Source organism: Tasmannia lanceolata, unplaced genomic scaffold (genome assembly GCF_043159265.1).
Source record: "Tasmannia lanceolata isolate RefF3 unplaced genomic scaffold, GAP_Taslan_0.1 ptg000015l, whole genome shotgun sequence".
Taxonomy (NCBI): Eukaryota; Viridiplantae; Streptophyta; class Magnoliopsida; order Canellales; family Winteraceae; genus Tasmannia; species Tasmannia lanceolata.
In genome coordinates, this window is record NW_027518692.1 from 33,439,836 (window position 1) to 33,454,985 (window position 15,150).

Here is a 15,150-nt window from a genome sequence, read left to right on the forward strand (position 1 = left end):
TTTCCATGGAAAATTAGCGTACCCACTGGTGAGGAAGGGCGGGAGAGGAAAAAGACCTGAGAGGGATTTGAGTGAGGTGAGGATACATTGTTTTCCTGTTTTTAAGCTGCTTCTCACCCTCTCCTCACTCTTACCCTCTCATTTCCCCACCTCACTACTTCATAAACGAAGTCCATGGAAACAAAATTCATGGTTGCCAAACATGACCTGAGCCTGAGGCTTCATTTTCTATTATTTTCTTTTGCTAAGGCAAAGTGTGAGGAAAATGCAGGAGGGAATATATGTCTTTTATTGTGTGAAATTTTTATACTTTTAACACTCCCTGTAACGTGTGACCCTCTATTCAGGGTTGGCCTACACGTGGCACATGTGGCCCTTCTTTTGGATTTGGCCATTGCATATGGATTTTTGCTATCAAGAGGTTTAAATTCATGACCTTTGGCTCTGATGCCATGTGAAACTACCAATTACTCCAAAAGCTTAACCTGTTGTTAATCTTTTATACTTTAACATCAAATGCATTACAAATTTACAATCAGTTGGTAGTCTGATAGCACCTCTTCGCTACCAGACTCCTAACAATTGGTAACAAAGCCCACATTCCATGGCTACCAACAGAGATAGAAGATATAGACTCAAGATTGACACACAACAACGTTCTTTTCAAGGAAAACTCCAACATCAATAAGGAGATAAACCAGACCATGAAGCTATCTTAAACCATAGCAGCAATCCGTCGATAGACTGAGTGGATTACGATGTTTGTTTCCTCGATTGAGAGGAAATCCAATCCAAGCCCATTATGTTTGCTTAGTTGATGTTTGTTTCCTCGATTGAGAGGAAATCCAATCCAAGCCCATTATGCTTGCTTAGTTTATCCTCGTTACGTTGTGCAGAACCAACATATCCGGTGTTATTAGTTTACAAGGAGAATCCAATCAATGGTTCCAATGGTATGAACGGACCCAAACCGTCGAACACTTTTGTCATAGTCATCTGTGTCCGATGCGACCCAGCCGAATATGAATTACATGGGGCAAAATTCTTCTCAAAATTACATCTACAGCATGAATTTGAATCTTGCCAAATTCTTGTGCGAACTGAGGATATACTCAAGGCATTTAAGACTCGTGAAAGCCATTATAAGTTTTTAGTAATGCCCTTTGGACTCACCAATGCTCCAACATGCGGCTCACTTACCGTTCTGCCCCAATAGACTTTACAAGGACATTTGGGACAGTGTTAATACCATATTTTAGCAAAGCCTCATCCTGCCGAAATACGGCCCTACCAACTTACAAAAAGGAAATGATGGTTGTGATTCAAACCATCAATCCTGGTGTTATTTTTGGGGATCCGGGTTGAACTTTACCATCAAATGGGGTCAGGTTCGGGTTTATTCTGATACATGCGTAGATAGGTCCCACTTAGAGTGCAATAAATTGGTTTGGATATCTAGATCGGCGTGTGTTACGTAGTTACCTTATTTTATATTTAGTAAATGGAGATTTGATAGGACTCTTAGCATATTGGCTAGAATCTTAGAATAGCAAGCTAAGGAGATTCCAGTTCATTTTTTAGCAAACCCTCAACTGACCCAACCAAAGTTGCACCCCTAATCAACTGGTAGAACATACTTACTGCATCGAAAAATTCAGATTCGAACCAATCTTAGAAGTTTGAAGTACTTGGAACAAAGGGTGACCGCTACAGAGCAGCGAAAATGGATACCAAGTTGTTGGGGGTACGACTATGATATGGTTGTACCCCTACAATGGTCTCAGATCATCCTCAAATAATTTCAATTACAAGGCACTCAATCCATCTTGGTCACTCGCCAGTACATTCAATGGAAACCAATCAAATCAGACTCATCCAAACTCATCTCGTCAAGGGCCACACGGGCAAACACGAATGCCATATCTATCAGAAAGACAACCACAATGCCCTCAAGTGTTTCTTTTGATACACGAGATCTATGAATAGCAATCCCAACATTAATTTTCATCAAGCATTTGTCAGCATGCAACTTGGGTCATCTTCACAACAGCCATATGAACACACATGATCACTGCAAGAAAGTCGATTTTCACCTGCATACATATTGCTGCAGTCACATAACACTATAAGTATAAGTAACATGTGGCGGTGGTTACATAACACTATCTGTATAAGCATACATGTACCGGTGGATAAATTATCTGTGGTAAAGGTAATACTGGCAATACCTCTAGTAGCGGACTTCCATGTTCATTCACTTTCGATCCAACCAACAATTTGTGGGAAAGTACTAGGAAACTTTGGACACCCTAAATTAGAGAGGCATTCTCCAAGCTAACTAATTCCTTAATCACAATGTATATCTTTCTATCCTTGGTTCTCTTCCATTTATCTTGAAAATCTTCGGTTGTATAATTGCCATTATCTTTAGTAACTAGAAGATTATAAAGTAATGGCTAAAACCCTTTTTGAGTTAAGGTACTTACCTCCCACATGAAAACTTTCAAGGTGAGATATATGTGGTCGATGTCGAGGTCCGAATCAAGACAATAAGTTTATATTGAGGTGCTTGGGAGAGAGAGTAGAGCCTCAATACTTTTATCAGATATAGGGTCACCTTGGCAGATGCCTCTACTGGACTGAAATTGGGGAGTTTGTATTCTCAATGACAAGATCTGCTCTGGCCGGCTTTAGAAATGCACCCAACTATTAATTACAGAATCATTCGAAAAAAAAGAAGCTATTAATTACAAAGAACATATTCAATGTAAAACTAATCAAGCATATCCTGGGCTTTCTCCAAGTCAAATCTTTTAAACAAAATTACCTGATTGGCTTTGTCCGAAAGCAAAAAATCGAACTGAGGTCTTGTTTCTCCAGCTGAGTTGAGCAACTTTTCTTTCTTTCTTTTTTTTGGCACCCAAAAGTATGGATTGCACATTCTTAATTGGTAAGAATTATCCCAGCAAACCTGGCAATGAGGTCATGGATTCAAGTGCCATGAATACATGAATTTTGCATGCCAGCCTAGGATTGCGCCTTCTAATTGTTAGGAGATTTTCCTCTTAATATAAATAATATGGCGTACCTGTTTACTGATTTCTGTGAAAAACAGAAAGAATAGATGATTAGTATAACCTTTTCGATGCGGCGAGTTGAGGCACGGACTAGGTCGCTCTCTTTAAGGTGATTTTGCGCCTCTGCGGAAAACCCTCCGGTGCAACAGATCCGAACGCAATCACCCCCAGGATACAACAGCCCGACGCACCGTCGCTATCTATCTGAAGTGCACAATCAGATAGATCCGAACCAAACAACGAACACTCCGAATGCCCAACAAATAAAACAGAACAGAGAAAAGAAAACAAAAATAACAGAAAGGAAACTGTTCTGTTTTTGCAAACGACTCAATAGAGATGGAAAAACGAATCAGCAGAGATGAAAAGCTCGTCTATCTGTTTTTTTTTTTAAACCAAAGAGAGATTCTAAAACAGATGTAAGAACTGTATTTCTAGACGTTGGAAACAATATCTTTTTATAGAGAAAACGTGTCTGTTGAAGACACCTCTTTAAAACAGTAGAGACACCTTTTTAAAAACGTCATTTAAAAAATTGCCGTTTTTTTTTTTTAAACGTTACTTAAGAGGGTTGTAACGGTTGGATTAAGTTAAAACTGAAGACACGGCATGCACACGCACACGCACACGCCCCGCCCCGACCCGGCACGGCACGGCTCGGCTCGGCGCGCGCGCGCGTGTGTGTGTTTTTTTTTATTTGATCTTGTTCTTTGTAAAACACCAAAGGCAAACAAATTGAATGCCCTTGAAAGGCCCAAGCCTTTGCTCAACACTCCCTCTTATATGGATGGGAGAATTTTTCTCAACTTCCCATCTTGGACTAAACTTTTAAGAGGTAAGAGAGCTACCTTCAAAAGTTTAAATGATTTTGGTGGGAAAGTACAAGAGAATAGAATCAATTTGACATTTTGAATTTTGGGTGGGAAGTTCAAAATTAAAAAGAAGCTTTTGCAAAAGCAAATGTCTTTTCATTTTAATTTTCTTTAGTATTAAAATACTAACAATCCCCCACTTATTTTAATAGAAAAAATACTCGTAAAACTTTACGCTGGGCAATCAGCAAAGTATCACGTATAATAAAGGTGACTATGTCTTGAACCTTTACTTAGTGTTAGTGCATTCTAACTGTAAGGAATTGACAGTGACTATGTCTTGAACTACAATCCTTGGGTACAGAGAGACGTACACCACACACATGATACATAAAGTATTCAGTTGGTTCCAAAAAAGCTCGCACATTACGGCCATGTGCTACATCCCAGTTTTCATGTAAGCATAAGAGAACAAGCCCTTATTCTCTTTGGAAGCGGCCCACTTCCGCGCTAACATGTAGGTGAGTCTATCAAGGATGCTCCTGTAGCCTATACATCCCACTCATACGAGCTATAGATCTCATTAAGAGTAATAACTCAACCTTCCAAACGCTTCAAGATATCATACTTGAGTTACACTATAGGGATGGACTTTGAGATAAACTTGAAAACAGCATGATCGTCCACAAGTTACACTATGACTCGTTTTTCCCATTGAAAACCTAGTTCTTGGGATCTCCAGTCCCTAGGTTGGGTATCCATCATAGGTAACTATTTATAAATGGGCTTTAGTCCCATCCCCCTCGATGTATTGCAGATTTTCTCCCTTGACAAGGCCTTAGTTAAGGGATCTGCCAAATTATCACCAGATCTCACAAAGTCAATGGTGATTGATCCATTAGAAATCAATTCTCTCACAGTACTATGTTTCCGGCGTATCTGTCGCGACTTTCCATTATAGTACTTATTATGTACTCTTCCAATAGCAGCTGTGCTGTCACAGTGAATCAAAATAGCGGGAACAGGTCTTTCCCAAATAGGTATATCAGATAAAATATTTCTCAACCAACTAGCCTCTTCACATGCAGAGGTTAGTGCAATCAACTCAGATTCCATAGTGGACTGAGCAATAATAGTCTGTTTCTTGGATCTCCAAGAAACTGCACCACTACCAATAGTAAATACATACCCAGTGGTAGCCTTGGAATCTTCTGATAAAGTATTCCAATCGGCATCACTGAAACCCTCTAGAACAGCAGGAAACCTATGGTAGTGAATCCCATTATTAATGGTTCGTTTAAGGTATCTCATGACTCGTGATATAGCATTCCAATGTTCTATACTTGGATTACTAGTATATCTACATAATATGCCTACCGCATATGCTATATCAGGTCTGGTACAGTCTGTAGCATACCTTAAACTACCAATAATATTAGCATACTCTTTTTGATTAACACTATCACCTTCATTAGAATACAATCTAATACTAGGATCAAAAGGAGTACATACTGGATTACAATCAAAGTACTTATACTTTTTAAGTATCTTTTCTATATAATGGGACTGGTCTAAAGATATACCACTATCAGATCTTGTAATTTTAATCCCTAAAATTACATTTGCTTCTCCTAGATCTTTCATATAAAAGTTTTGCTTTAATAGATTTTTGGTTTGTTTAACTATTTCCAAGTTAGAACCAAAAATTAAAAGATCATCAACATACAAGCAAATAATAATACAATAAGTATTAATATACTTATAATATATACACTTATCACTTTCATTGATTTTAAAACCATTTGATATAATAACATTATCAAATTTTTCATGCCACTGTTTTGGTGCTTGTTTAAGTCCATACAGTGACTTCACCAACTTACATACTTTATTTTCTTGACCTGGAGATATGAAACCACTAGGTTGGTCCATATATATCTCCTCTTCTAGACTACCATTTAAGAAAGCAGTCTTTACATCCATTTGATGAATTACCAGATTATGGATTGCAGCCACTGCAATCAAAACTCTAATGGATGTAATCCTAGTAACCGGAGAGTATGTATCAAAGAAATCTATATTTTCTTTTTGCCTAAAGCCTTTAGCAATAAGCATAGCTTTATATTTGTCTATGGTTCCATCTGGTTTCAATTTTCTTCTAAGAATCCATTTACACCCTATGGTCTTAAATCCTTGTGGTAAATCTACTAATTTCCAAGTCTGGGTTGACATCAGAGACTCCATCTCATCATTGACAGCTTCTCTCCAAAAGTCAGCATCTGACGAGGACAAAGCTTCCTCTAAAGAAGAAGGATCTCCCTCCAAACTAAAGACATAGAAATCAGAGCCAAAATCCTTGGCTATTTTGGATCTTTTACTTCTCCTAGGTTCAATTTCTACTTCAGGGTTTACCTCAGTCCTAGGCTCGGTGCCCCCACTATCTCCAATAGTCACGGTACCCCCACTATGTCTAGATTTAAAAGGAAATTTATCTTCAAAGAATTCAGCATCCATTGACTCTATTATTACACTGTTATTTAGGTCTAAAAACCTATATGTTTTGCTTGTAAGTGAGTAACCCATAAAGGCACACTCTATGGCTCTACTTCATAATTTGGGTCTCTTAATATTAGGAAGTCTTACATAAGCTAAACATCCCCAAACTCTAAAGTAACTCACATTGGGTTTCTTATTTTTCCAAAATTCAAAAGGTGAGACTTTAGTTTTGTAATTAGGAATTCTATTAAGAACATAGCAGGAAATTAGAATTGCTTCTCCCCATAAGTTAGAAGGGGCTCCTGAACTTAGGAGTAAAGCATTCGTAAGTTCCACTAGTGTTCTATTTTTCCTTTCTGCAACCCCATTTGAAGCGGGAGAGTAAGGAACGGTTGTTTCATGTATAATTCCTAATGACTTAACAAAGTCAGTGAATTCTAATGATTCATATTCACCTCCTCTATCACTTCTTAGTCTCTTAATCTTCCTATTGAATTGGTTCTCTACTTCTAATAGGTATTTCTTAAACATTTTTAAGGCTTCACTCTTATGTCTAATTAAATAAATGATTGTATACTTAGAAAAATCATCTATAAAGGTTATAAAGTATCTTTTACCACTACGGGTCAAGATACCGTCTAACTCACAAATGTCACTATGAATTAAGTGTAAAAGTTCTGAATTCCTTTCAACACTTTTGAAAGGCTTTCTAGAAATTTTAGCCTTACTACATATTTCACATTTGTTAAATTCTTCTAAGACTACTTTAGGAATCATACCTAATACACTCATGTTATGTACATATTTCCTATTTATATGACACAACCTAGCATGCCATGAATTAACAGAAGAAAGCATGTAAACAGAAGAATCACTTTCATTCATTATTTCAACATTCAGTTTGAACATTCCATCACATGCATATCCTTTACCAACAAAAGATCCAAACTTGGTTACAACATACTGGTCAGACTCTATGGTTTGTTTAAAACCAGCCTTGTTAAGAAGAAAACCAGAAACTAAGTTCTTCCTCATGTCTGGAGTATGAAGAACATCCTTCAGTATCACTTTCCGCCCTGAAGTGAAGCAAAGTTCAACGTCCCCAACACCGAGTACCTTTATTGTATGCGAGTCCCCTAGAAGCACCTTCTTCTCATTATCTGCATGAGCATACGTCTTGAACCACTTCCTGTCAAAACACACATGATGGGACGCACCAGTGTCGACCCACCACCCTTCAGATCCTCCAACGAAATTCACTTCAGTGATCATAGCCACAAGTGGCTCTTCTATCACGTTGGCTTGAGGGATTGGTGCAGTCTTCTTTCGTCGACACATCCGTGCAATATGACCATTGAGCCCACAAATATAGCACACAATTTTGGAATAGTCATTCTTTCCAGAAGTTGTGTTTTGGTTGGGACGCTTGAAGGTACCTCGGTTTTGGTTCTGTTGCTTTTTCTTCAACTTCTTTTTGGGCTTCAGATTCACTTGCGGTTTCTGATTTTGGTTCTTAACTTCAGAAATGACATTCACATTAGTTACAATTTCAGTATTCCCTTCTTTCTTATCTTGGTTACGGTTTTCTTCTTCGATCCGAAGACGAACAAGAAGACCTTCCATAGATAATTCCTTAGTTTTATGAAGAAGGGAATTTCTGAATTCTTTCCAAGAAGGGGGTAATTTGTCAATCACGGCTGCAACTTGAAATTGTTCACTTATGATCATTCCTTCTGCTAGAATGTCATGAACAAGTTTTTGCAACTCGTGAGTTTGAGAAATCACCGTCTTCTCATCTACCATGTAATATCGAAAATACTTACTTACAGCATATTTTTTAGACCCGGCCTCTTCCGTATCATACTTCTTCTGTAAGGCTTCCCAAAGTGTCATGGAATCCTTACAGTCACTATAAAAATCGTATAATTCGTCGGATAGGCAATTGAGAATAAAGTTTTAGCATAGGAAATCAGAATCTGTCCAGTTCTTTTTCAAAGTAGATCTAACTGGTTCAAGTTCTGATCGCCAAGGCTTTGGGTCTTCCAAAACATGGGCTACTTTCTTGGTGGATAAATAGAAAAACATTTTCTTCTTCCATCTCTTAAAATTAGCACCACTAAATCGAAAAGGCTTATTCGGATTTGAGGAATCCGATATAATCTCATCATGGGATGCCATATTTTAGAAAGAGGAAAACAGAAACGAGAATCACCTGAAAATTGTTAGGAGATTTTCCTCTTAATATAAATAATATGGCGTACCTGTTTACTGATTTCTGTGAAAAACAGAAAGAATAGATGATTAGTATAACCTTTTCAATGCGGCGAGTTGAGGCACGGACTAGGTCGCTTTCTTTAAGGTGATTTTGCGCCTCTGCGGAAAACCCTCCGGTGCAACAGATCCGAACGCAATCACCCCCAGGATACAACAGCCCGACGCACCGTCGCTATCTATCTGAAGTGCACAATCAGATAGATCCGAACCAAACAGCGAACACTCCGAATGCCCAACAAATAAAACAGAACAGAGAAAAGAAAACAAAAATAACAGAAAGGAAACTGTTCTGTTTTTGCAAACGACTCAATAGAGATGGAAAAACGAATCAGCAGAGATGAAAGGCTCGTCTATCTGTTTTTTTTTTAAACCAAAGAGAGATTCTAAAACAGATGTAAGAACTGTATTTCAAGACGTTGGAAACAATCTCTTTTTATAGAGAAAACGTGTCTGTTGAAGACACCTCTTTTTAAAAACGTCATTTAAAAAATTGCCGTTTTTTTTTTTAAACGTTACTTAAGAGGGTTGTAACGGTTGGATTAAGTTAAAACTGAAGAGACATGACCGTTGGATTTATAAATAAAAAATCCGTTTAGAAAACCCAACACACACGCGCCCGCGCCCCGACCCGACACGGCACGGCTCGGCGCGCGCGCACGCGTGTGTGTGTGTTTTTTTTTTATTTGATCTTGTTCTTTGTAAAACACCAAAGGCAAACAAATTGAATGCCCTTGAAAGGCCCAAGCCTTTGCTCAACACTCCCTCTTATATGGATGGGAGAATTTTTCTCAACTTCCCATCTTGGACTAAACTTTTAAGAGGTAAGAGAGCTACCTTCAAAAGTTTAAATGATTTTGGTGGGAAAGTACAAGAGAATAGAATCAATTTGACATTTTGAATTTTGGGTGGGAAGTTCAAAATTAAAAAGAAGCTTTTGCAAAAGCAAATGTCTTTTCATTTTAATTTTCTTTAGTATTAAAATACTAACACTAATCAATCCATAACTCAACGAAGGGTCTCTGGTCCGATCCAAGGTGAGCATCATAGGTGGAACATACAATGATCCCATCAAAGAATGCCACCTTGAAACTGGACATGGCAAATGCAAACTAAAAAACGACATTCTGTGGTACCCCTAAACCCCACAAGCTGATTTGGTCCTTCTGTGCAAATGGCCTATTCGACACCAAAATAGCTTATTGGATGACCCATAGAATGTAGTAAGCAACACATTTAAAGAACCTTTATAGAGAAACATTTGGAATTTTATTTGGAATGCACTTCCTCTGGTTTAGAGTAAAGATAGGCATCCAATTAGAGTTATCTCTCAGCACAACCATCCATTCTTACATTTGTTCAGTTTCTCTGCATTTCTGAAAATGGATTCAAACACGTTAGTTTCCTGCAGATTGGCTGATAACCTCAAAGATGCAGTCTGTCAGTGGTGTCAGCGGCATCAATTTTCCAAATCGCTAGGAAGAACAGAGGTCCTTTGGTGCCCTCTTCTTACACTCACCAACTTGGATTCTATTGCAGGCAAGAAATCTATCAATCATTCAATCCAAACAGTGGAATTTCATAAATCCCTTGCCATTGAATTTGAATTTATGAATTTTGTCTGCATCACCCTCCTCTTTAGCCCACTTCCTGTTAGAGGAATTAGGTCAAGCAAGAGGTTGCTTGAAGCATTACACCCAAGGTATCTAGTTTGGAATACCAAGTTTGTTGCCTCCAGCCCCTATATATATTAGATACACTAGGGTTTTAATAGGTTAGTTGGCTCTAGCCCAAAATAAGCCCACTACACCGGTCCATTATCTTATTGGGCTTATATTAGAACATACATGGGTTATATTATATACCCAACAATCTCCTCCTATGTTCTACATATAGCACAATCCAATAGATAGATAGTGTAATGTTCAAAACAAAATATTGAATCATCCACATCACCATATGTTCTATATCATAAAAGATCTGTAATCCAACTGAAAACACGAATCCTTTTATGACAAACCAAGAGTTTTAGATATACAACAAGCTAAACTCAACCAAAAGGTAGTTTCACATATAAGTGAACCCCACTGATCTTAGAGGAATTCATTCATGGGATATGATTCTTATCGAGATCCAAAATAAAGTTCCACAAAAAAGTGAACTCTATACATACTGAAATAAAAGCATAGTCTTTATGACTTTAGAAGATTTAAGTAAGTCATCTTCAACAAAGTCCAAATCAAGACAAGCTCCTCCTTTTTCGCCAATCCCTGTGAATTACCAAATATGGATTTCATGAAAATGAATCCAATCATTTGTGTAAAACACTAAAGTATCTAGTTCTACCTGAAGAAGAACTTAGTACAATTCCATAATTCACGAAAGTATCTAGTTCTACCGGAAGAAGAACTTAGTACAATTCCAAAATGACTGAAAAGTATCAGTATCACTCTCACCATAAGCAACATTGTCAAGTTTCAATAAAGAACAAGACCTAAACAGCTTCTTTTGCAAATAATCATTCATAATTATCAAGTTTCAATAAAGAACAAGACCAAATAGTTTCTTTTGCAAAGAACCATTTCATGTTTCTTTTTGGAATGTTACAATCATCTTATCCATATTTGAGTTAAGATGTATCATCAAGTTTGGAATGTACAATCTTTCCCAAAAAGGACATGTCATCAAATGTGGAATGACATATAACAATTGTAAACATCATCGAAACATATCAAGTGCTTATCTTGGCCAAGAGAGGGAGATTCGAAAAATTCAAAATAACATGGATGTAGGTTAAGACATGTCTACATGGTCTTTAACCCCATCTTCCCCACAATTTTAAATATTCGATCTTTGGCCAGTCCCTATTGTGAGAGCTTCGGCCTATTATCCTTCGATTATGTATCAATCAAAGTGATAATCCCGTGTTCTTGAGATAATTCAGCATATGGCCTGTTTCAGCCTAAGATGTCTCCTCTTACCATTAAAGAGTGAGTTCTTCACAACCATTGTTGTAGCTTGATTATCACAGAACACACATAAGGAACTAATCCTTAACCCACTAAAGAACTAATCTTTAACTGGGTCAGTGGAATGCCATAACCATAATCAGATTCTTTATCCCTTATCTGTCATCTATAGCTGAACTTAGGGCATAAAGTTCCAATTCGACTTCCACACAACAGCAATAAATTTGTTGTCCTCTGATTCTGAGCCCCAGGATACATCAGAATAAACTTCCACAAAGTGGATGGCCACCATAGTTTTGAGTGCTCTTAACATCTCATCAGTTGTATAAGGGCATCCCTATGCTCATGGCCAGGAGTGCTAGTCAAATGACTCAGCATGCCAACTATAAAGGCTAGGTCTGGTCTAGTGCAACACATAAAAAACATGAGACTACCAATCAGTTTAGAATAATCTAACTGATCCACACACTGTCTCTGCCTTAGAGATCAGCTTCTTGGTATAATCAAAATGGCGTCTCAATCGGTTTGCACTCACTGCATCCCCATAAGGAAAGTATTTTTTCATATAATGGGCTAGGCCAAAGGTGATTCCTTGCCTTTCAAAAACTTACTTTCGTACCAAGAATGGTGTTAACAACACCGAGGTCTTTTCATGTCGAATTCTTTACCCAAGGTTAGTTTCACATTAATCACCACACAGAGAGATTGGAAACAAGAAGTAACATCTACATACAAGCAAATAATCATAACCTTATTTGACACAAAATGATAGTAAAAGCATTTATCAGAGTAATTGATCAGAAAACCCAAAGCTCTTTACCACTTTGTCAAATTTTTGATGTCACAATGTAGGTGTTTGATTATGACCATAACAAAATTTTGTATAAGCACATACAAATATCTACTTACAGTCCATAGTCTTAGCCATTTTTGGCAAATCGACTAGTTGTCAAGTTAGATTTTCTAATAGAGAGCTCATTTCATCATGAATGGCTTCTGCCCATAACAAAGAGTCCCTAGATCTCATCACTTCCTGATAGGATGATGGATCATTCTCCAAAGGGTAGGTCATAAAGTCCTCACCAAAATTCTTGGGTGCTCTACCCCATATAAATGAAGTGCATATACCAAAATAATAGTAACTACTTTAACATCTTATAAAGTTAGTTATTTACCTGAAGAAAGGGCCAAGTTCGCAGTACCAGTGTGAGTGACCTCCATGTCTGCTCCACTAGCCATTGTTCCAGTCTCCTTTACTTCGATAACACCAGTGAAAAATTTCTTAGAGTAGTAAGCATGACAAATGGCTTCTGTATCTAACCACCAATCCGAAGAAGTACTGGCCTTATCTTTTCCCAACATGGCAGTGAAACTTTTAGGCTCAGCCTTATCTACCAACATAGTAGCTTCCTTATATGGTGTGTCCAAACGATTAAAGTTTGACCATCTCAAAGGGAATTGCAGTCTTGTCCATTTTAGTCAAATTTACCAAAATAAAATATGGAAAGAGTGCACCTGATTTGCGAAGCGCGATAACCAAATAAAAATAACTAAGTCGTGAACCAAATCCAAACTCGAATCCGAGATATCCAAGATGAAACCCAACAGCAAGAGATTACCACCAAGGGAAAAACCCAAACCCAACCTATTGGGATTTACAGGGGGTGAACCAAGAACAAAGAACCAGCCAAGGCGAAACCCGAGGTGAGAGTTGTTCATACTATCCAACTGTCGGCAAAACTAGTTGGCAAGAACTGGTCGAAAACCAATTGCAAATCCCAAAACAATTTGGTTTTCTGTATAACTCGCGATTTCCAAAGCTGTTTTCTTGCAAGTCTTGTCTAGATTTCTCGCCAGAAATAGCCTTGCGGCAAAAACACCAATTGCCGTGAGTAAACCCCCAATATGAGCAACAATCCAAGCCATGAGTAAACCCCCAAATTCCGAGTGATCTACGGCCTCGAGTTAAATTCCCAAAAAAAATAATCGAGAATGTAAGACCAACACCAAAACAGTAGGTTCGGCCCAAAAAGAAACAAACGTCCGAGTTTGATGAGAGTGTAACAAACGTCCCAGTTTGTTCGGATGGTAGCAACAAGGGTCTGTTTCAAACGAGAAGCCACATCACCATCTTCTTAAAAAAAATCGATTCTCAACGGTGGAGGAAAGCTTGCAAAGAAAGCTTCAATGGATTCTTTTGTTTCCCTTGAAAGAGATCTTTTGTTTCCAACAAAAGCAATCCTTCCTTAAAAAAAAAAAACTTAAGGATAGCAATCAGTTTCTTTTTTTTTTTTGCTATTTCTGCCCAAATTGTTGCTATTTCTGTCCTTTTTTGTGTGTGTGAAAAGAAATCCGCCAGAAAGTTGCAGATCCGGCAGAGGTTCCAACGGTAGTTGATGACCGACTATGGTTCCAACGTGAGTTGCAGCATGCGAAGAAAGCTTCAATGGCAGAAAGCGTTTAAAGCTTGTAAAGAAAGCTTTAATACCCACCACATCTATGAGGGAAGAAACCCACGGCAATAATAGCAGACGTAAAAGTAGACGTCCTTCTCAAACGAGCTCTGTGGGAATGCAATCCACGCTCAATTGTTCAACTCTGCCCCAGCCAAACACAAGTTATAACACTAGTTGCAGAGAGATCATGGCTGCCAAGTGAAACCCCCAAAATCGTGAGTAAGAGCCGTGTATGGTGGGGGAGGGAATAAATCTGACGGTGGGCTTTACCCAACTAGGGTTTATTAATTCCCACCACGGCCCTTTCTGCTTATGTGGAAGAAGAAACCCACTAGGGTTTCGCGAATAACCCAACCGTGTAATTCTCCCTACAAATAAAACGAGAAAAGAGAGATCGTCCCAAGAACGATTTTACAGGAGTGAAACCCACGGCCAAACAGTTTTTCTAGAGAAGATAACTACGCCTAAAAAACAATTTTGAGGGAGTCAAACCCACGGCTAAATCTTAATTCCAACGAGTGAAATTAAAACCATGAGCGAGAGATTAAAAGACGTCTTCTTCTTCTTTTTTAAGTTGAGGACGTTCCCAAAAGAGAAAATCTAATGCTTCAAGATTGTTAGAGGAATTAGGTCAAGCAAGAGGTTGCTTGAAGCATTACACCCAAGGTATCTAGTTTGGAATACCAAGTTTGTTGCCTCCAGCCCCTATATATATTAGATACACTAGGGTTTTAATAGGTTAGTTGGCTCTAGCCCAAAATAAGCCCACTACACCGGTCCATTATCTTATTGGGCTTATATTAGAACATACATGGGTTATATTATATACCCAACACTTCCAACTCTTCTCCTCTATGAACCAAACAGGCCATCTTCCTCCCACTATTACTACTAAAAAAATTACTTGGGTTCTCCACAGCTTGGGCAACTAAACTCAATTTTTATGGATTCATTAGGTAAAACCCAGCTTGAGCTACGACAGCTAAACTCAATTTTGATGGATCTTCATTAGGTCATAGAATAACTTTTTATTTGATTGATAATTATATGAAGTTGAAGATATTTTTGC